Source organism: Ovis canadensis, chromosome 2, assembly GCF_042477335.2.
Source record: "Ovis canadensis isolate MfBH-ARS-UI-01 breed Bighorn chromosome 2, ARS-UI_OviCan_v2, whole genome shotgun sequence".
In the NCBI taxonomy this organism is placed as follows: Eukaryota; Metazoa; Chordata; class Mammalia; order Artiodactyla; family Bovidae; genus Ovis; species Ovis canadensis.
In genome coordinates, this window is record NC_091246.1 from 103,871,430 (window position 1) to 103,893,052 (window position 21,623).

The 21,623-nt window shown below is 38.2% G+C and overlaps 1 protein-coding gene across 26 annotated transcripts in view; it reads left to right on the top strand.

Annotated features, from left to right (window-relative positions):
* HMBOX1 (homeobox containing 1) overlaps positions 1-21,623 on the top strand; it is a 196,863-nt gene that overhangs the window by 56,002 nt on the left and 119,238 nt on the right. For 10 of the 26 annotated variants that reach the window (XM_069576726.1, XM_069576724.1, XM_069576734.1 and 7 more), the window contains exon 2: positions 6,157-6,236. The exons of the other annotated variants lie outside the window; for them this stretch is intronic. The gene's annotated coding sequence lies outside the window, so the exon portion shown is untranslated. The remainder of the gene's footprint in view (positions 1-6,156; positions 6,237-21,623) is intronic. 26 annotated transcript variants of the gene reach the window in all.

A 21,623-nucleotide genomic window follows, 5' to 3' on the forward strand; every position in this document is an offset into this window, starting at 1 on the left:
CTTGTGAGAAGCATATGACCCCAAATTACCTAAGTTTGGCCTTCAAATTCACTTTTTGTTAATGGTTCAGCAAGCCCTATTATGTTAGTACAAACCACATCTTTCACAAATGGCTTATCTCTGTATTTATAATTACTTAATGCTGTGTGCTATGAGGCATAACAGGAATGTATATGTTACTTTAACTCTGGGCAAATGGAATAGGAAAACATCAGTTAAATAAATTGAATTGATACTCTTGTATTTTTGGAACAGGACAAGATAGCCTCTTTTTTTAAACAAACTTTCTGTTTGGTTATTCCATAATTTTCTTAAAATACGTTTATTTTGCTTCGTTTCTGTTTTCTGTTCCCAGTTCTTCCCCCTTCACCCTTTTTAAATTTCTCTAATTTTTCTTCTTTTTTACTTCAACAGTCTGGGTTCCAGGGGAAAAAAAACTTGGCTGTTAATCAAGAACATGATCTCATTGCTTTCAATGGCTTAGAAAAGAAACATTTTAAAGCAGTTGAAAGATTTCACTTTGAAAAGTAGGTACTGCATAACTAAGTGTGTTGGTTCCCAGCAGAGCCTTGAGTAATCTGTTTCCAGCCATCCTCATATTTTTTTCTCTTCTACTTCCTGTTCAGTGAGCAAGTGCCTAAGTTAATTTAAAAAAAAAAAAAGAATCCGTAAGACTTCTCTTTAGGAGTTCTTGCCAGAGTATTGTTTTCTGTTCCTTAACTGATCCACATATATTTTTATCCTTTTGTGTCATGATTGTTTCCCAGCTTCATCACTTATATAGAGATGGAGTTAATTTTTAGTTCCCCTCCTTACTCACACAAGTCCCCAGCCCTCTTTAGAGTTCCCTTAAGTTTATCTGGGAGCCCTTGAGTGGAACTTAACATGTATTCGAGAAGTGAATATTATTGTCCTACAGCCTCCTTGGGAAGTCCGTTGCCTTTAACCCAGGCTAATGTGGAACCTCGTCAGTGCCCTGCTGTTGCGACCTCGTGAGGGACTGCAGCCGTGCCAGGACTGCCGTCTCTGGGGCTGTCGGAGCAGCAGTCTTCAAGGGCCCAGAGGAGTGGGGCTGAATTGGAGCCCCTTGCCCCCACCCTCAGCTCTGTGCCACGCTTTGTCTGCAAGTCCCACCGTAGCAAGAGCTTGTGCTCACAGCTTCACAGTCTCTGTTGGAAAGGTGTCTTACCTTTTGAATCTAGCCTTTTACTCTTTCTGGACTCAAAACCAGTTCAGAAAGCCAGATTAAAAAAAAGACACCATGCCATTTCTTCCATTGTTTCTATTGCATCTCACTTTCCTTCGCTCTTTGTTCTCCCCCCTCAGCCTCCTCTAGGTTCCCACTGACATTTCCATTCATGAATTAAAAGGCAAAATACCATCTATAGAGAGAGGTCCCTAGCTCACTAGTTCTGATAGTTGCTGAGTTGATAATCATACTTGGAATCAGCTCAGCCTACCTGTTACATTTAATAGGATATCAATAGATATCCACATACCTGCTACAAAATTCATAAAATAGAAGAATATAACGAAAAGTCTTCCTAGCACCTTCATCTTTCAGTTATCAAGTTCCTATCCTGTAGGGAATCAGTGTTTCCAGTTCCCTCTGTATCCCTCCAGAACTCCTTCATGCATGTGTAAACAGATCTATAGATAGTTCCTTACATATTCTTTCCTACTTTGCTCTTCTTTTCTCCCTCCTCCTCCTCCTTCACAAATGACATACATGCCGTGCTCTTCCTGATTCTTTTCGCTTGGAGACTGTTTTCATGTTTGCATATAAGGAGTTTCTTATGGCTGCATTGTGTGATTATACCGTAATTTATCTGTTCTCCTAATGGTGTACATTTAGGTTGTTTCTAATCTTTTCCTCTTAGAAATAATGCTGTTAAAAAATAGCACTGAACATAATTTAGTTTGCTCGCTCATGTATGAGTATATCTGCAGGGTAGATTCCCTAGAACTGAAATCGCAAGGTTAATGGTTATACAGTTTGGAACTGGCGACATTTTCAGTTATTAAATTCTGAGGAGTTTGTTTGTTCTCTTTCTGATTTCTGACATATTCTAGAATCCGCCTTCTAGCTTTATCACCTATTTGTTGATTGCTCAGGCAGTGTGCAGGCAACATAATTAAGTGGTCCAGGTGTAAGGAAAAAAAATAGTTTTTGTTTTCAGACTTTTCATAGAGATATGAGAATAAAGAATTATTTTTTCTATCATGACACAAACTGCACTATGAGCTGGGTCATAAACAGCAGCTGATATTTAGTGTCTAGAGGGGACCATGCCAGTGGTGATTCGTGTCTGATACAAGAAGGGGAGGCAGTTCCAGCCAATTGTTGGCACAGGAGGGATTACGAACTCAAGGGTGACTCAGGGTGGGTAATAGATACAGCATTTTTTTTTTCTATAAAAGTAAAAACTTGCATATTTATATTCAGTCTCCTGACTTTTGAATACCATATAGACCAAATAAACATGCATCCACGGAATTGATCCATCACCCTAAGCCTCTAGTTATGCCTCCAGCTGTTGTGCATGTAGAGGCAGCTTCTTGAGTCTGTTTCTCTACGTCTGACCCTCACGTATTCTAGTTCCTCATCTGCTGTCAGCCAGGTTCTGTCTCTAGCATTCATTGATTCCTAATGATTCAGTTCTGCATATCATCATTGTCCATGTTCTTCACTCTTTATTTAGACTTTCCTTCACTCTTGATGTTTTCCAGTCATAACATACAGAATCAAGAGATTTAAATGTCATAGTTCTATTCATTTAGTCACAATATCTTATGACTTGCAACAAGTTTTTTCTATTTTAGAGGTGTAGACTTTCAGAATTTTAGCTCCTGGAAACAGAACATAATGACATTTATTATGTTCTCATTATGATTTCTACCAGGATTCTTTTTAGATTTTGGTCATAATTTGAAGGCGCAGGAGAAACACAATCATAGATATGAGTTAAGTATTAAAGCTTATTAGCAAGAAAGCTTTTTCTCTCTGAAGTCAGTCATGACTTTATTTGGATGTGGTTTATCTATGAGATACTGAAAGAATATCTAAGAGATACTGAGAGAGCCAAAAATGTCTCCATGACTTTGCATCATGATTCCCATCAGATCCTAAACTTAGTTGGTAGATAATTACTGTTTCTTTATTCCATTTTTCAGAATTTCCACTAGAGAGGTATACAGTTGTCAGTATCACATCTTCCTTCCCTCCTGGCAGACTTTCTCCCACCCTGCCCCCAACGTGCATTCACCGTTCCTTTAAGATGTTGAGAAACTACTGCCTTTGATGCATTTTCTCAAATAAAGTCATTTATTCATAATTAGAGTAATTAAAAGGTTAGGGGTGTGCGTGCACACGCGTGTGCGCGTGCTCAGTCATGTCTGACTCTTTGTGACCCCTTGGACTGTAGCCCGCCAGGCTCCTCTGTCCATGGGATTCTCCAGTCAAGAATACTGGAATGGGTTGCCATTTCATCCTCCAGGGATCTTCCCAACCCAGAGATCAAACTCACATCTGCGTTGGCAGGTAGATACTTTACCACTAGCACCACCTTAGAGGCACTGTTAAAAAAACTGAATTGTGGGATAAAACTTGGGATAGGGAGTCCTTGCGGTTACTTGGGGAAAACAAGACTTGTCCAAGCAGTTCTTGGCAGAGAGCTGTCTGCCAAATCAGGATTTCTGTGTACTCATGAAACCACTTTCTCATCATAGTTTAGTTTTCCAATTAAATTACCATATTAGAAAGCAAGTACTCTCAATACCAGCCTTTGTATTGCTTTTCTGCTTGCCTTAAATCATTTTTCCCCTCAGATGTAATAACCTTTTTGAAAGATGGCTGCTTCAGACTTAGAAAGGAACGCAGAGGCTAACATTTCTGGGTACTTCCATAAGGAACCTTTTTTATTGTATCCTGTTGAGTCCTCATAGTGACTCTTTGAAGTAAATAACATGGTCTGCAGTTTGCCAAGGAGGAAACCAGAGTTTAACAGGATAAGACATTTGTACAAGGTCAAACTGCTAACAAGGAGTAGAACCTGGGATTTCAAGTACAAAGCAGTCATGGTCCAAGTCTCTTACTGTGTACTCCTCTGTCCTACTCCCAGTTGTTGTGTTTTTTTTTCTTTTTGTACCTAAGAAAGATTAATTTAACTGTGTGTAACAAGAATAAGGATGGAGGCAGAGAAGGAAGTTGGAAACCATGGCATTAATACAGCAGAAAGAGGAAGTCTCAAGGAAGATACAGAAGGTCACAGGCAAAAGAACCTACTAAGGAGGTTAATTAACATTAATTTGGCTTAGCCTGTACTTGTATTTTATTTTAGTTCTCCTTGTAAAGAGTGGATTTTTCTAGCTATAAACTTCAGTTTAAAATGACAGCCTATCAATTATATTAATATCTTGATGTTATCTAACATGGTATCTGGGAATATGGCAAAAAGTGTAACCATAGAATTTTAAGACTGAATCATTTTCTACCTTTCATAGAGATTATCTTTAATATGAAAGAGCTTGGTAAGTATTTTAAGATCTTTTATTTATGTATTAACTCATATGAAAAGATGTAATAAGGGGCATGGGATACAGAGTCAGCACATTTTATGATGCTGGTTAGACATAAAAGAATTTAAAGCAGATCTGAGTCTGGAAATTATTCTAAAGATTGAAGAAGTCTTACCACCTATAATTAGATATAGATCTGTAGTATAGAGGGTGCTTTGTGAAATCTGATTGTATTCGGAAGGATATAGTGAGTAATTTACAATATTAATACTATTTCCATGGTATATTATACAGTATGCTTCTCCATATAGTTGGAGAACTCCTGAACTTTACATTAGCTATCTGAGGAGAATAATTCAGAATAAGGGATTTGAAATATATGAAGACTTCAGCAGATAAAACTGAGATAAGCCATTATGAATCTGGAGGGAATATATGATTGTGCTGGGATGACCAGTTCATGGGGAAAATGAAGGAAAAAAGAAATAGAGAAAATAGGATGGTTATCTGAAGCCTGAGGGTTTTAGTTTTTGCTTTTTGCTTTAATTTTTATTTTATGTAGGAGAATAGTTGATTCACAGTGTTGCGTTTCAGGTATACAGCAAAGTGACTCAGTCATACGTACACATTGTATCTATTCTTTTTCAAATTTTTTTCCCATATAGGTCATTGTAGAATACTGAGCAGTGTTCCCTGTGTTATACAGTAGGTCACTGTTGATTATCTGTTGTAAATATAGCAGAGTATACCTGTCAATCCCAAACTCCCTAACTATCCCTCCTCCCTACCCTTCCTCCCTGGAAACCAGAAATTCAGTCTCTCTGTGAGCTTGTTTCTAATTTGTAAATAAGCTCATTTGTATCATTTTTTTTTTTAGATTCTGCATATAAATATCATATGATACTTGTCCTTGTCTGACTTCACTTAGTATGATGATGTCTAAGACCATTCATTTGCTGCAAACGGCAGTATTTTATTCTTTTTAATGGCTGAGTAATGTTCTGGTGAATATGAATACCACACCTCCTTTATCCTTTCACCTGCTGATGGATGTTTCAGGTTGTTTCTGTGGTTTTGGTTGTTGTAAACAATGCTGCCGCGAACACTGGGCTGTATTTCCTCCAGATGTATGCCCAGGAATGGGATGGCTGGATCATTTGGTTGATGATTTGGTTGCTCTGTTTTTAGTTTCTTATGGAACCTCCATACTGGTCTTCATAGTGGCTGTACCAGTTTACATTCCCACCAGCAGTATAGGAAGGTTCCCCTTTCTTCACACCCTCTCGAGCATTTATTTTTTGTTGATTTTTTTTATGATGGCCATTCTTGCTGATGTGAGGTGATAACCACATTGTAGTTTTGATTTGCATTTCTTTAATTATTAATGATGTTAAGCATTTTTTCATGTGCCTGTTGGCTGGCTGGCTGTCTTTGAAGAATTATCTCTTTAGGTCTTTTGCCCTCTTTTTGATTGGATTGTTTAGGGTTTTGTGTTTTGTTTTTTTGGATATTGAGCCACATTAGCTGTTTGTAAATTTTGAAGACTAATCCCTCGTCAGTCACATTGTTAGTAAATATTTTCTTCCATCCTGTGGGTTGTCTTCATTTTTTAAAAAATGATTTCCTTTGCTTTCCAAGCCCCAGGTTTTCAAAGGCAGAAGTATGAGAAAGTTGCCTGCTCCCCAGCTCAGGTGCAGAGCCTGTCCTCATGACTTGAGGTATGTTTTTGTCTGTTCAGTCAGACGATACAAAATATGAGGGCCTAACAATGGTAGACTGTGGAAAAATGTAAAAAATAAAAGAAACTTGTCCTTGGGATGCTTAAATATTATAAGTAGTGAATAAAATATAGATACGCTCCCTGAAGTTTGTTTGACCACAGCTTTTACTTGGAAACAATCTGATTTACCATCTTCCTATTTTAAATTATGTGTTAGCATACCTCCTGAGATACAGCAGATAAAGCATGTCTCCACTTCTCTGCAGTGGGAAACATTAATTCCCTTATCCTCAGCCTTTTTTATCCCCTTTTCAGCACTCACCTCCTAGTAAATTGACAAGGGTATGCTTCAAAGCTAGTCATTTATAAAAGTAGTTGATAATGCTCTCAGAAGTATAATTTAATGGATGCTGGGAATGTCTAAAAATAACATCTCTCTGGCAACCTGTTGATGTTAGAAATTCTACTGTTAGCAATTCATGATAAGTTTCCTATTAAGTTGAGTCATCCCTAGGCTATTGATTTAACATCAATCTAGCTAAAGTAATATTTCATATTTTTAACAGAAATTTTCAGTTACAGATTCCTCTTTGATCTTGTCCTCCCAGAAACCCCCAGTTTTCATGTTCTACTTTGTTATCCTTTGCCCATGCAACTCTGGCCACACTGTCCTTGGTGCTGTTCTTTGAACATGGTAGACAATTTCTGTGTCAAGGTCTTAACCTTACATGTCCTTTCTCCTGTACCTACATGGCTTTCTTCCTATTTAAAAATTATAATCCTGAATTCGTTCCCAGATTTATTTTTCTCTGTTGTATTCATCATGACCTGAATACTGTATGATTGACTCTTTTTTAAAGTTTGTCTTTCACCACAGAAAGGTAAGGTTTTATGTGAACACAGTTTTATTTTGTTCACTGCTGTACTGTTCAGTGCCTAGGATATACTATGTGCTCAGTAAGTATTTGTTAAAAGCATAGATGAATGGATGCAAAACCCTGCAGGACTGAGGCATAAAAGAAGTTCCTCTGGGGAAAGTGTATAACAAACTCTTAAGATAGTATGTCCCAAAATATGTTCAATTTGATTTCTCCTCCTGTAAGAAATACTTGCCTAAGTCCAACTATGGGACAACTTCTGTTTGCACACTTGTCAGAATTCTGAATTCTTAACAAAACTTTTAAATGACGTGCATTTATATAGACCCTGAGTTTCTGAATGACTGATGGGAATATTTGCTTTTATTTGTTGGTAAATTTGTGTAAGCAGTTATCTGGGCATCAGGGTTTCTGGCTCCAATTATCAGAATTTTTTTTTTTTTCCTCTGTAAGCTCAGGTATTTAGGAAAGATTGTTAACATCAATTCCAGCTTAATATAAGATTTTATGAGTCACTTTATTCTGCTTAATGAAGTATCTTACTTCAATTCTATTGTTATTTCATTTATTAAACCTTGGAAAACTGCTGAGATAGGGGAAATGCAAAATGGTAAGGAAGATATTGGATCATCCAGAAATGCAGAATCACAAGTTACTGTTCTGGAAATTATCAATGTGTTAATATAATCTTCCTGCAAAAGAGGGTAGAGGCTTCAAAGGCACATGAATGTTTGAGCAATAGATGGGAGCATCTGGATTGGTTCTGTGAGTAAATTCTTATATTTTAACATCAAGATATTCTAGATGTACGCCAGTAGGAATGATTTTTGTATGTCTGTGTTCTGTTTGATAGTCACACACACAGACTTTCAAATTTATTTATAATGATGGCAGGAGACTCTTGCCATGCAAATCGCTAAGTTCTCCTGTTGTAGTGAACTCTGGAAAACTGTCATGGCCTAGACAACATGAAGCTGTTAGGCTGCTGAGTTCTCCATCCAGTATTGGTAGCTCCCTAAGGGACATCAACAGTCCTAACAGAGTTTGGCTCCAAGGACACTGTGAATGTAGATTGTAAACCAATGACAGAATCTCTCTTTGGGAACATTAATATTACTTGCCCTGATATCAAGAGCAAAGCTCTATTTTTGTGTCTTTAGTATTTGCTTATCATTTGACCTATAGAACATATTCAGTATTTAATAAATGCTCATCAGTTTTCTTGGAAAACATTCCAATTGCATTAATTTTTAATTTAGTAACATCTTTTTCCTGTTAATTTCAAAGACCAGGACTGTTAAGATTATTTTGTTTGAAATAGACTTGAAACTAGACATTTTCAGCCATTTCTTAACTAAGCCAAGATTTATTTACTGTTCATACCTTGGCAGTAGTAGTAGTGTTAGTCACTCAGCCTTATCTGACTCTTGGCAACCCCAGGGAAGCCCCACACCTCAGCAGGAGCTGGAACTACCGTAGTTGATAAATAATCCTTGCTCTTAAGAAGCTCACATTTGAGGAGAGAGACAGATTTGTATATGAATTATAATGTAATATAGCAGAAACATATCTGTGGTACCCTACTAACGGAGAGTTTTGCAAAAGTTTGCTGTCTTACAAGAGTCTCTGAAATTGGTGGAAAGGAAAGGGGTGAGGAAGCATTCACTTTTTTGCAGGGCTGTGGGAACTCCTTGGCTGGACAAGTACTTACTAGGTAAAGGAGGACACTACTTTTAGAGAGAAGAATAGTTTGAGAATATTTATGAATTGTTTTGACCAATGTCTATTATATGAGTTCCCTTAAAGTAGACATATCTTATTGTTGGTTAGTCGTTAAGTCATGCCTGACTCTTTTGCAACCCGGTGGACTACAACCAGGTTCCTCCGTCCGTGGGATTTGCCAGGCAAGAATACTGAAGTGGGTTGCCATTTCTTTCTCCAGGGGATCTTGCCAACCCAGGGATTGAACTGATGTTTCCTGCATTTGCAGGCAGTGTTGTTTACCCACCGGGAAAGCCCAGACATATTTTAAGTGCTCTCAAATTCACTTTCAGTTATGAATAACCAATTAAATTTATTTTGCTAAGTATTCAGCTTGGAATGTTGTGTAGGAAATAATAGATGTTTTGAGTGTGGATATGCTCAAAATGGTGTTTATGCCTAGACACTATATTTTATATAAGGAATGTGGCATTGCATAATTAGAGTTATTTCTTGTCCTCCAGAACAGTAGATTTCAAATAGAATTACCTCAGAAGCTGTTTAAAAATATTCTTGGATATTTACCTCCAGTGATTTGGATCCAGTAGGTCCAAAGTTGGCTAGGGATTCTGTGATTTTAAAAGACATCCATATAATTCAGAGGCACAGCACAGTTTGGGAATAACTGTTCTAAACTGACATGAGGAGAAAGTGCTGCCTGCTATCATGAATTTGTATTGTAATTCAAAAGAATAACAGTCTTGAAACAGTAACAACCCCATGAGAGCAGAGAACCCTCACTTTCATAGCAGGGATGCTAAATCGTATAATATAAAGTAGCGGCTCCGTAGGTGTGTTTTTAACTTAAATGAATCAAAAAAAATCTAAAGTCACACCACAGAGTATACAACTACGACTCTAATATTGAGGCCACAGAGGAAGTGGCATCTAAACTGACTATGGTGTAAAGATGGTCCTGGCTGGAGTCATTGCACATGATGAAGAGATGGTGGCTCATCCTCTGGCTTAAGGATTGCTATTCCCTAACATTTCATAGTGTAGTTCAACAGAGTTTAAAAGTTACCTACTCTAATATTAGTGATGGGGAGATGTGTAGTTTTATTTTCAGGTTATATTATTATTTTAGAAAGGAAAAGCAGAGGAAAAATATAGAAGGTAACATCAAAAGCACTGCATATCTTAAAAGTAATCAAAGGCTATAATTCCTGTATTAGATTGTCATAGTAAATTCTGGAGGGCATGTGGTAGTTATGGCTCTTCTGATTGTGTATTTCTTGATAAGGTGTTAAGATCATTTAGCAGTGAAGTGTACTAGTATAGAGACTGCTTCCCAGAAGCCAAAAGGATATGAATGTTCCACCCTCTTCCATCTGTTTGTGAGTTGCTGCTGCTGCTGCTGCTAAGTCACTTTGGTCGTGTCTGACTCTGTGCGACCCCATCCTTGGGATTCTCCAGGCAAGAACACTGGAGTGGCTTGCCATTTCCTTCTCCAATGTACGAAAGTGAAAAGTGAAAGTGAAGTTGCTCAGTCATGTCCGACTCTTCGCAATCCCATGGACTGCAGCCCACCAGGCTCCTCTGCCCATGGGCTTCTTCAGGCAAGAGTACTGGAGTGGGTTGCCTTCTCCGTTAGTGAGTTAGTTCAGTAATAAACAGTGCTTGTTATGTTCCAGGTACTACTTTAAGAGTACATGCAGAAAATAGACATTAAACACACAGATAATAGACAAATAAAATATATAATATATATATCAAATAGTAATATTTACGTACAAGAAAAAAAGCAAAAAGAAAGCCTCAAGTTTAGGAAAGGGAAGCCTGGATAAAGGCCTGAATCAGTTCAGTTCTCTCTTTGATGTTCAATCACTGCGTCTTTAAAGAATGTGTAAAAGTTTTGTCTGCAAACTTAATATACTCACAAAAATGACTTGGTGGTAGGAGAAAGTAACACAATTTTGAGTTCAGAACAAGAAAACTATCCCTGTATCCTGCTCTGGTTAGGTTCTCTGTAGGAGTCTGTGCTGAATGTGGGGAGACCCACATTTTAAAAGAAGATTAGATAATGACAAACAAGGAAACCATGTCAAACTGGAATCCTGACTGGGAATGTTTAGCATGAAGACTCTTTGTGAAGATTTTACAGACATTTAAAACACTGCCATGTGGAAAAGAAAAGAAGAAAGGTAGTCTTTATCGATTCGGTAGGATAAGTGCCTTGAAGTTATTTTAAAAAATTGAGTCTGTTAAAGGAGTATCTTTATCAGCAAAACTTTACATTAAACTTCCCTGTCACAGGAAATGTAGGAGGAGCTACATGAGTATTTCTGTCTTCAAAAGTTTGACAAGTAGTATATGTCATAATTCTTTGGGAATAAAACTCTCCATGGTATACATCCTTAAGTAGTGAATCATAATGAGTAAAACATAAGAGGAACATCATTACTATCTTAGTGGAATATCTGTTGACCAGCCTGTTGCATGGTACTTAACACAAGTAAACATTTGCTCCAGAGAAGTGATAAAATTATATCCCTAATCTTATATTCTGAAGAAAGAGTAAGACTGACATAAGTACTTCAGTTACAGTTCTAATAAGAAAAGGGAAGTCCATTAGCTGATTGACCTTGGGCAAGTGGTGTGTGCGTGCTAAGTCACTTCAGTTGTGCCTGACTCTTTGCCACCCCAAGGACTGTAGTCTGCCAGGATCTTCTGTCCATGGAGTTCTCCAGGCAAAAATACTGGAGTGAATTGTCATGCCCTCCTCCAGGAGACCTGCCTGACCTGGGGATTGAACCCATGTCTCATGTCTCCTGCATTGGCAGACGGGTTGTTGTTGTTGTTGTTGTTGTTATTTGACTACTAGGGCCACCTGGGAAGCCCTGGGCAAGTGGTGTCTTGTCATAATTATCTACCTCAGAGAATGGTGAGATTAAATGAGTTTGTATATGTAAAGCACTTAAACAGTGAGTGTTGGGCAAGGGTGATGGTCGTTGTTTAGTTGCTAAATTGTGTCCAACTCTTTTGTGACCCCCATGGATGGTAGCCTGCTAGACTCCTCTGTCCATGAGATTTCCCAGACAAGATTACTGGAGTGGGTTGCCATTTTTTTTCTCCAAGGGATCTTCCTGACCCAGGGATTGAACCCAAGTCTCCTGCATTACAGGCAGATTCTTACTGAGCCACCACGGAGACTTGGCCCAGGGTAGTATTCATTAAATGGGCCACCTGGGAAGCCCTGGGCAAGCTACTACTACCCAACAGTAGTTGCTGTTGGGTTTTCCTGGTGGCTGAAATGGTAAAGAATCCACCTGCAATTCAGGAGACCCAGGTTCAGTCCCTGGGTTGGGAAGATCCCTTGGAGGAGGGCATGGCAACCTACTCCAGTATTCTTGACTGGAGAATCCCTGTGGACAGAGGAGACTGGCGGGCTACAGTCCATGGGCTCACATAGATTCAGACATGACTGAGCAACTAAGCACAGTAGTTGTCATTTACAGTTAGTAGTTGTTTGCAGTTTTAACCTGGCTACCTAGAAGCATCATTTGAAAGATTATTAATAGTATTCAAATTTAGATGAGTCTTTAATTCCTAATATCTGGTTGGTTTTCCTCACATGTCACCAACCATTCATTGTAGTAAGGGCTCACTTACCTGGCTTTGTTCAGGGAAAAATGTTTGACATATGTGAAACACCTGATTAACTACCTAAAATGAAAACCTTTGTTTTAACCACTTCAGCTTTTCAAAACAAATCTATCACATACTTATCTGTCTTTTGAAAATGAAGATCCTAAACACGACTTTAACTATTTGATAAGTAGGTATTACGTGTATGTATCTAGAATTATTTTTTTACTTATTTTGCTCTTTTCAGGTAGCTGTGATTCCTGCCTGCCCCTCCTTCCCCGTGGTAAAGCCTTTTTATACCCTTTGTGTCCCTTGCTGCCTTTTCATACTGTTCATGGGATTCTCAAGGCAAGAATACTGAAATGGTTTGCCATTCCCTTCTCCATTTCTGAAGTCAAGTGGGCCTAGGGAGCATCACTACGAACAAAGCTAGTGGAGGTGATGGGATTTCAGTTGAGCTCTTTCAAATCCTAAAAGATGATGTTGTGAAAGTGCTGCACTCAGTATGGAAAAGGTCAGTTTTCATTCCAATCCCAAAGAAAGGCAATGCCAAAGAATGTTCATACTACTGCCCAGTTGCACACATCTCACAAGATAGCAAAGTAATGCTCAAAGTTTTCCAAACCAGACTTCAACAGTACATGAATTGTGAACTTCCAGATGTTCAAGCTGCATTTTAAAAAGGCAGAGGAACCAGAGATCAACAAGAGAAAAAAAGTCAAATAAATAACCTAACTCTACAACTAAAGCAACTAGAAAAGGAAGAATTGGAGAACCCCAGAGTTAGTAGAAGGAAAGAAATCTTAAAAATTAGGGCAGAAATAAATGCAAAAGAAACAAAAGAGACCATAGCAGAAATCAACAAAACCAAAAGCTGGTTCTTTGAAAGGATAAATAAAATTGACAAACCATTAGCCAGACTCATCAAGAAGCAAAGAGAGAAAAATCAAATCAATAAAATTAGAAATGAAAATGGAGAGATCACAACAGACAACACAGAAATACAAAGGATCATAAGAGACTACTATCAGCAGTTGTATGGCAATAAAATGGACAACGTGGAAGAAATGGACAAATTCTTAGAAAAGTACAATTTTCCAAAATTGAACCAGGAAGAAATAGAAAATCTTAAGAGACCCATCACAAGCACGGAAATTGAAACTGTAATCAGAAATCTTCCAGCAAACAAAAGCCCAGGTCCAGACGGCTTCACAGCTGAATTCTACCAAAAATTTCGAGAAGAGCTAACACCTATCCTCCTCAAACTCTTCCAGAAAATTGCAGAGGAAGGTAAACTTCCAAACTCATTCTATGAGGCCACCATCACCCTAATACCAAAACCTGACAAAGATGTCACAAAAAAAGAAAACTACAGGCCAATATCACTGATGAACATAGATGCAAAAATCCTCAACAAAATTCTAGCAATCAGAATCCAACAACACATTAAAAAGATCATACACCATGACCAAGTGGGCTTTATCCCAGGGATGCAAGGATTCTTCAATATCCGCAAATCAATCAATGTAATTCACCACATTAACAAATTGAAAAATAAAAACCATATGATTATCTCAATAGATGCAGAGAAGGCCTTTGACAAAATTCAACATCCATTTATGATAAAAACTCTCCAGAAAGCAGGAATAGAAGGAACATACCTCAACATAATAAAAGCTATCTATGACAAACCCACAGCAAACATTATCCTCAATGGTGAAAAATTGAAAGCATTTCCCCTAAAGTCAGGAACAAGACAAGGGTGTCCACTTTCACCGCTACTATTCAACATAGTTCTGGAAGTTTTGGCCACAGCAATCAGAGCAGAAAAAGAAATAAAAGGAATCCAAATTGGAAAAGAAGAAGTAAAACTCTCACTGATTGCAGATGACATGATCCTCTACATGGAAAACCCTAAAGACTCCACCAGAAAATTACTAGAGCTCATCAATGAATATAGTAAAGTTGCAGGATATAAAATCAACACACAGAAATCCCTTGCATTCCTATACACGAATAATGAGAAAGTAGAAAAAGAAATTAAGGAAACAATTCCATTCACCATTGCAACAAAAAGAATAAAATACTTAGGAATATATCTACCTAAAAAAACTAAAGACCTATATATAGAAAACTATAAAACACTGATGAAAGAAATCAAAGAGGACACTAATAGATGGAGAAATATACCATGTTCATGGATCGGAAGAATCAATATAGTGAAAATGAGTATACTACCCAAAGTAATTTACAAATTCAATGCAATCCCTATCAAGCTACCAGCCACATTTTTCACAGAACTAGAACAAATAATTTCAAGATTTGTATGGAAATACAAAAAACCTCGAATAGCCAAAGCAATCTTGAGAAAGAAGAATGGAACTGGAGGAATCAACTTGGCTGACTTCAGGCTCTACTACAAAGCCACAGTCATCAAGACAGTATGGTACTGGCACAAAGATAGACATATAGATCAATGGAACAAAATAGAAAGCCCAGAGATAAATCCACACACATATGGACACCTTATCTTTGACAAAGGAGGCAAGAATATACAATGGAGAAAAGACAATCTCTTTAACAAGTGGTGCTGGGAAAACTGGTCAACCACTTATAAAAGAATGAAACTAGATCACTTTCTAACACCGCACACAAAAATAAACTCAAAATGGATTAAAGATCTAAATGTAAGACCAGAAACTATAAAACTCCTAGAGGAGAACATAGGCAAAACACTCTCCGACATAAATCACAGCAGGATCCTCTATGATCCACCTCCCAGAATTCTGGAAATAAAAGCAAAAATAAACAAATGGGATCTAATTAAAATTAAAAGCTTCTGCACAACAAAGGAAAATATAAGCAAGGTGAAAAGACAGCCTTCGGAATGGGAGAAAATAATAGCAAATGAAGCAACTGACAAACAACTAATCTCAAAAATATACAAGCAACTCCTGCAGCTCAATTCCAGAAAAATAAACGACCCAATCAAAAAATGGGCCAAAGAACTAAATAGACATTTCTCCAAAGAAGACATACGGATGGCTAACAAACACATGAAAAGATGCTCAACATCACTCAATATCAGAGAAATGCAAATCAAAACCACAATGAGGTACCACTTCACACCAGTCAGAATGTCTGCGATCCAAAAATCTGCAAGCAATAAATGCTGGAGAGGGTGTGGAGAAAAGGGAACCCTCCTACACTGTTGGTGGGAATGCAAACTAGTACAGCTACTATGGAGAACAGTGTGGAGATTCCTTAAAAAATTGCAAATAGAACTACCTTATGACCCAGCAATCCCACTTCTGGGCATACACACTGAGGAAACCAGAATTGAAAGAGACACATGTACCCCAATGTTCATTGCAGCACTGTTTATAATAGCCAGGACGTGGAAACAACCTAGATGTCCATCAGCAGATGAATGGATCAGAAAGCTGTGGTACATATACACAATGGAGTATTACTCAGCTGTTAAAAAGAATTCATTTGAATCAGTTCTGATGAGATGGATGAAACTGGAGCCGATTATACAGAGTGAAGTAAGCCAGAAAGAAAAACACCAATACAGTATACTAACACATATATATGGAATTTAGGAAGATAGCAATGACGACCCTGTATGCAAGACAGGAAAAAAGACACAGCTGTGTATAACGGACTTTTGGACTCAGAGGGAGAGGGAGAGGGTGGGATGGTTTGGGAGAATGGCATTCTAACATGTATACTATCATGTAAGAATTGAATCGCCAGTCTATGTCTGACGCAGGATACAGCATGCTTGGGGCTGGTGCATGGGGATGACCCAGAGAGATGTTATGGGGAGGGAGGTGGGTGGGGGTTTCATGTTTGGGAACGCATGTAATAATTAAATATTTTAAAATTTAAAAAATAAAAAACTAAAGAAAAAAAAAAGACCTTTAGAACTAACACCCCCCCCCAAAAAAAACACAAAAAAAAAACAAAAAAGCAAGAGAGTTCCAGAAAGACAGCTACTTCTGCTTTATTGACTACACCGAAACCTTTGACTCTGTGAATCACAGCAAACTGTGGAAAATTCTTAGAAATGGGAATCCCAGACCACCTTACCTGCCTCCTGAGAAATCTGTATGCAGATCAGGAGGCAACAGTTAGAACTGGACATGGAACAACAGACTGGTTCCAAATTGGGAAAGGAGTACATCAAGGCTGTATATTGTCACCCTGCTTATTTAACTTATATGCAGAATATGTCATGGGAAATGCTGGGCTGGATGACGCACAAGCATCAAGACGGCTGGGAGAAATAGTAATAACCTCAGATACACAGATGACACCACCCTTATGGCAGAATGCGAAGAACTAAAGAGCCTCCTGATGAACGTGAAAGAGAAGGGTGAAATAGTTGGCTTAAAACTCAACATTCAGAAAACTAAGATTGTGGCATCTGGCCCCATCACTTCATGTCATAAATAGTTGGGGAAACAATGGAAACAGTGATAGACTTTATTTTGGGGGGGCTCCAAAATCACTGCAGATGGTGACTGCAGCCATGAAATTGAAAGGTGCTTTCTCTTTGGAAGAAAAGCTGTGACCAACCTAGACAGCATATTAAAAAGCAGAGACATCACTTTGCCGACAAAACTCCATGTAGTCAAAGCTATGGTTTATCCAGTAGTCAATGTATGGATGTGAAAGTTGGACTATGAAGAAAGCTGAGTGCCGAAGAATTGATGCTTTTGACCTGTGGTGTTGGAGAAGACTCTTGAGAGTCCCTTGGAGATCCAGCCCGTTCATCCTAAAGGGAATCAGTCCTGAATATTCATTGGAAGGACTGATGCTAAAGCTGAAACTCTAATACTTTGGCCACCTGATGTGAAGAACTGACTCATTGGAAAAAGCCTTGATGCTGGGAAAGATGGAAGGCAGGAGGAGAAGGAGACATCAGAGCGACAGAGGATAAGATGGCTGGATGGCATCACTGACTCCATGGTCATGAGTTTGAGCAAGCTCCGGGAATTGGTGATAGCCTGGTGTGCTGCAGTCCATGGGGTCGCAAAGAGGCGAGCGCGACTGAGCGACTGAGCTGAACTGAACTGTCCCTTTCTAAGTTCCTATGTCTTATTTACTCTGGATTTGGAAACCAGATACTGAAATTTGAAGAGAATTGCATGTTAAAGTGATAAGCTATCTGAAATTGGCCTGAAAATACCTTTTCGAGCCAGGGGAACAAGAAAGAGATAATTTTTCAAGGAGGGTGATGGGTACCTAAACATTTATTATTCTGCCTTTGTACATGTTTACAAATTTTCATGTTAAAAAGTTTTTAAAAACCACCATTTAGAAAAGAATTCTGTTAGATATATAGTATATTAAGTTTTTAATTTTTATATTTGTAATGATTTACAAGAAACTTAGTAGTATTTATCTTTTTACAGAGGTCTGTGGATTAAAGGGGAGAAATGTTATTTTTATTCTGGTGCAGTTTTATGACCTTTTTTTTTTTCTTACCTCCATGTGTTACATTTAAATATTTGTGTGTGTGTTTAATGTGCATCCAGCAAGGAAGGAATTTTACTTCCTCGTCATTAAATTCAAAGTACTAATAGTATCAAACTTATGGGATTGTAAGGCTTATGTATCTCTGTATATTTACACATTTTTTAATTTTACTGTAAATTGGTATTTTAGATGGATCACAGTGGTTTCTGTGTCAGGTGCTAAAGGAGCAGTGAAGGCGATCTGTAATGGTTGTTTTGAACTTCTGAGAAGTCTTCTTTGATATCCAGATCTGAGCTTAAGGGCCTCACTAGTTGGCATTAACAGTGTCCTGTTACCTCTTCCTTTGATGACTTACTTGCTGCCTGTGCTTTTAGAGCTAACTCTTCCCTTTCTCTTGTGCTTTGCTTTCTTAAAATATTCTGCCCTTTCTATGTTTACCATTATTGAATAAAACAAGATACATACCAAACTGCACAATGTAAATTCAATTTTAAATCACCAGTGACATACTGGATTCACAGTTAAGCATTTCCTGAAGATAGGAGTATAAATTGATCTTCTTTAGGGAGGCCATTTGATGAAATTTCTCTATCATAGTTTACAAGGTATATGCTTTTTGTCATAATGATTCCTCTACTGGGAATTTACCCTAAACTTACACTTCGATGTTGAAAGATGTATGAAGGAACTGTATAATGTCTCAGTGGAAGAGAAAAAGGAGTTTGGGATAGAAGACAGACTTAACTTTTTTTTTATATCTTCTGAAATTCTCCTTTACTGTATATGGTTAATACATTTTATATTAAAGAGAAAAGCTAGAATAAAAAGAACCTTTTTACCACCATCTACAAGTTCTTATTCCTAATGGATTTTCCAGGTTACATTTTTTCTTCAAGGATCATCAGTACTGACAATAGACTTTCATTATGGAAAAAAACCTGACATTGTGTTGAATTTTTACAACCCTAAAATCATTATTTGATAACTGAGTCCAGTTCTGATAGTAGGAATGTTTACAATTTGTTTGCATTAATGTGTCTTTAACTGCTGCATAGATGCATTTATCCTTCCTTACCCATATTCCCTATGTATACCCTCATCCTTAACCCCACCTCCAATACCTATTGACTACCTGTTTTTTCTCCATGTTCGTGTATGTATGTATGTCAGTAAACATACTGACGAGACACGCCTATAAAAGGACTGTTTTGTTGGTAGAGAGTCTGCCTGCAATGCAGGAGACCCTGGTTGGATTCCTGGCTTGGGAAGATCTGTTGGAGAAGGGATAGGCTACCCACTCTAGTATTTTGGCCTGGAGAATTCCATAGACTGTATGTATGCTGCAGTCCATGGGGTGGAAAAGAGTCAGACACGACTGAGCAACTTTCCCTTTCACTTTTGTTCTTGTTGGTTTTCTTTTTAAATCTCATCATACTCATTTGATTGCATTTTGCTGTTTAATTTTTAACTCAGTGTGGCAATGTGCAAATCCCACCAAGTCACCCGATAAAACTCTACTTGATTGTATTGTGTTCATTGATCAAAGTATATTGTCATTTATTCAGCCATTCCTGTATGGATTGAAACAGTTCTCTTTATAGAGACAAGAAATAGCAAAATAAATGACAAGAAACATCCTTGTACATATTGTGTATGATTACTTTTGTTTCTATGTGATAGATTCCCAGGAATAGGACTACTCGTTAAGTTCAGTTCGGTTGCTCAGTAGGGTCCGACTCTTTGCGACCCCATGGACTACAGTGCGCCAGGCCTCCCTGTCCATCACCAGCTCCCGGAGTTTACTCAAATTCCTGTCCATTGAGTCAGTGATGTCATCCAACCATCTCATCCTCTGTCATCCTTCAATCTTTCCCAACATCAGGGTCTTTTCCATTGAGTCAGCTCTTTACATCAGGTGGCCAAAGTATTGGAGTTTCAGCTTCAACATCGATCCTTCCAATGACTATTCAGGACTGATTTCCTTTAGGATGGACTGGTTGGATATCCTTGCAGTCCAAGGGACTCAAAAGTGTAAATACTTTAAATTTCAATTTATGTTGCCAGATTTCTTTGCAAAAGGGCTTTGTCCTTAGACCAGTGAAATGACCGTACCCTTTGCGGACATATTATCAATCTTAAATTTTTGCTGAAGTTATATCTCATTGTTAAACTAATTGTTATTTCTCTGACTTCTAGTAAATTTGAGTGTTTTTTAAAGTAAACAATGACAGCCTGGATCTATTCTTTCTCTACATGTCAAATAGTTTATCTGGTTTGTTTGTTTTGTTTTTTTTTTTTTTGTTCAGTTGCTCAGTCATGTCTGATTCTTTGCGGCCCCATGAACTGCAGCATGCCAGGCTTCCCTGTCCTTCACCATCTCCCTGAGCTTGCTCAAACTCATGTCCATGGAGTTTGTGATGCCATCCAACCATCTCACCTTCTGTCATCCCCTTCTCCTCCTGCCTTCTATTTTTCCCCGCATCCATGTCTTTTTCAGACAGTTAGCTCTTCATATCAGTTGGCCAAAGTATTGGAGCTGCAGCTTCAGTGTCAGTCCTTTCAATGAATATTCAGGATATTTAGAATTGACTGCATCTCCTTGCAGTCCAAGGGACTCTCAAGAGTCTTCTCCAACACCACAGTTCAAAAGCATCAGTTCTTCGGTGCTCAGCTTTCTTTATAGTCCAACTCTCACATCCGTACATGACTGCTGGAAAAACCATAGCTTTGACTACATGGACCTTTTTTGGCAAAGTGATGTCTCTGCTTTTTAACACCCTGTCTAGGTTTGTCATAACTTGTCTTTCAAGGAGCAAGTGTCTTTTAATTTCATGGCTTCAGTCACCATCTGCAGTGATTTTGAAGTCCAAGAAAATAAAGTCTGTCTCTGTTTTCATTGTTTCCCCATCTATTTCCCATGAAGTGATGGGACCGGATGCCATGATCTTAGTTTTTTGAATGTTGAGTTTTAAGCCAGCTATTTCTCTTCTCCTCTTTCACCTTCATCAAGAGGCTCTTTAGTTCCTTATGGCTTTCTGCCATAAGGGTGGTGCCATCTGCATATCTGAGGTAAGTGATATTTCTCCTGGCAATCTTGATTCCAGCTTGAGCTTCATCCAGCCCAACATTTCGCATCATGTACTCTACATATAAGTTAAGTAAACAAGGTGACAATATACAGCCTTGACGTTCTTCTTTCCCAATTTGGAACTAGTTCATTATTCCATGTCCAGTTCTAACTGTTGCTTCTTGACCTGCATACAGGTTTCACAGGAGGTAGGTAGGTAGTCCTGTCTCTTGAAGAATTTTCCAGTTTGTTGTGATCCCCACATTCAAAGGCTTTAGCATACTTAATGAAGCAGATGTTTTTTTGGAACTCTCTTGCTTTTTTGATAACCTAATGGATGTTGGCAATTTGATCCCTGGTTCCTCTGCCTTTTCTAAATCCAGCTTGAACATCTGGAAGTTTTCAGTTCATGTACAATGCTTCCTAAAGGCCTAGTTGACTTCTCCCTACAGGATGTCTGACTATGTGAGTGATCACACCATCGTCGTTATCTGAGTCATTAAGACATTGTTTGTATAGTTCTTCTGTGTATTCTTGCCACTTCTTCTTAATACCTTTTGCTTCTGTTAGGTCCATATCATTTCTGTCCTTTATGTGCTCATCT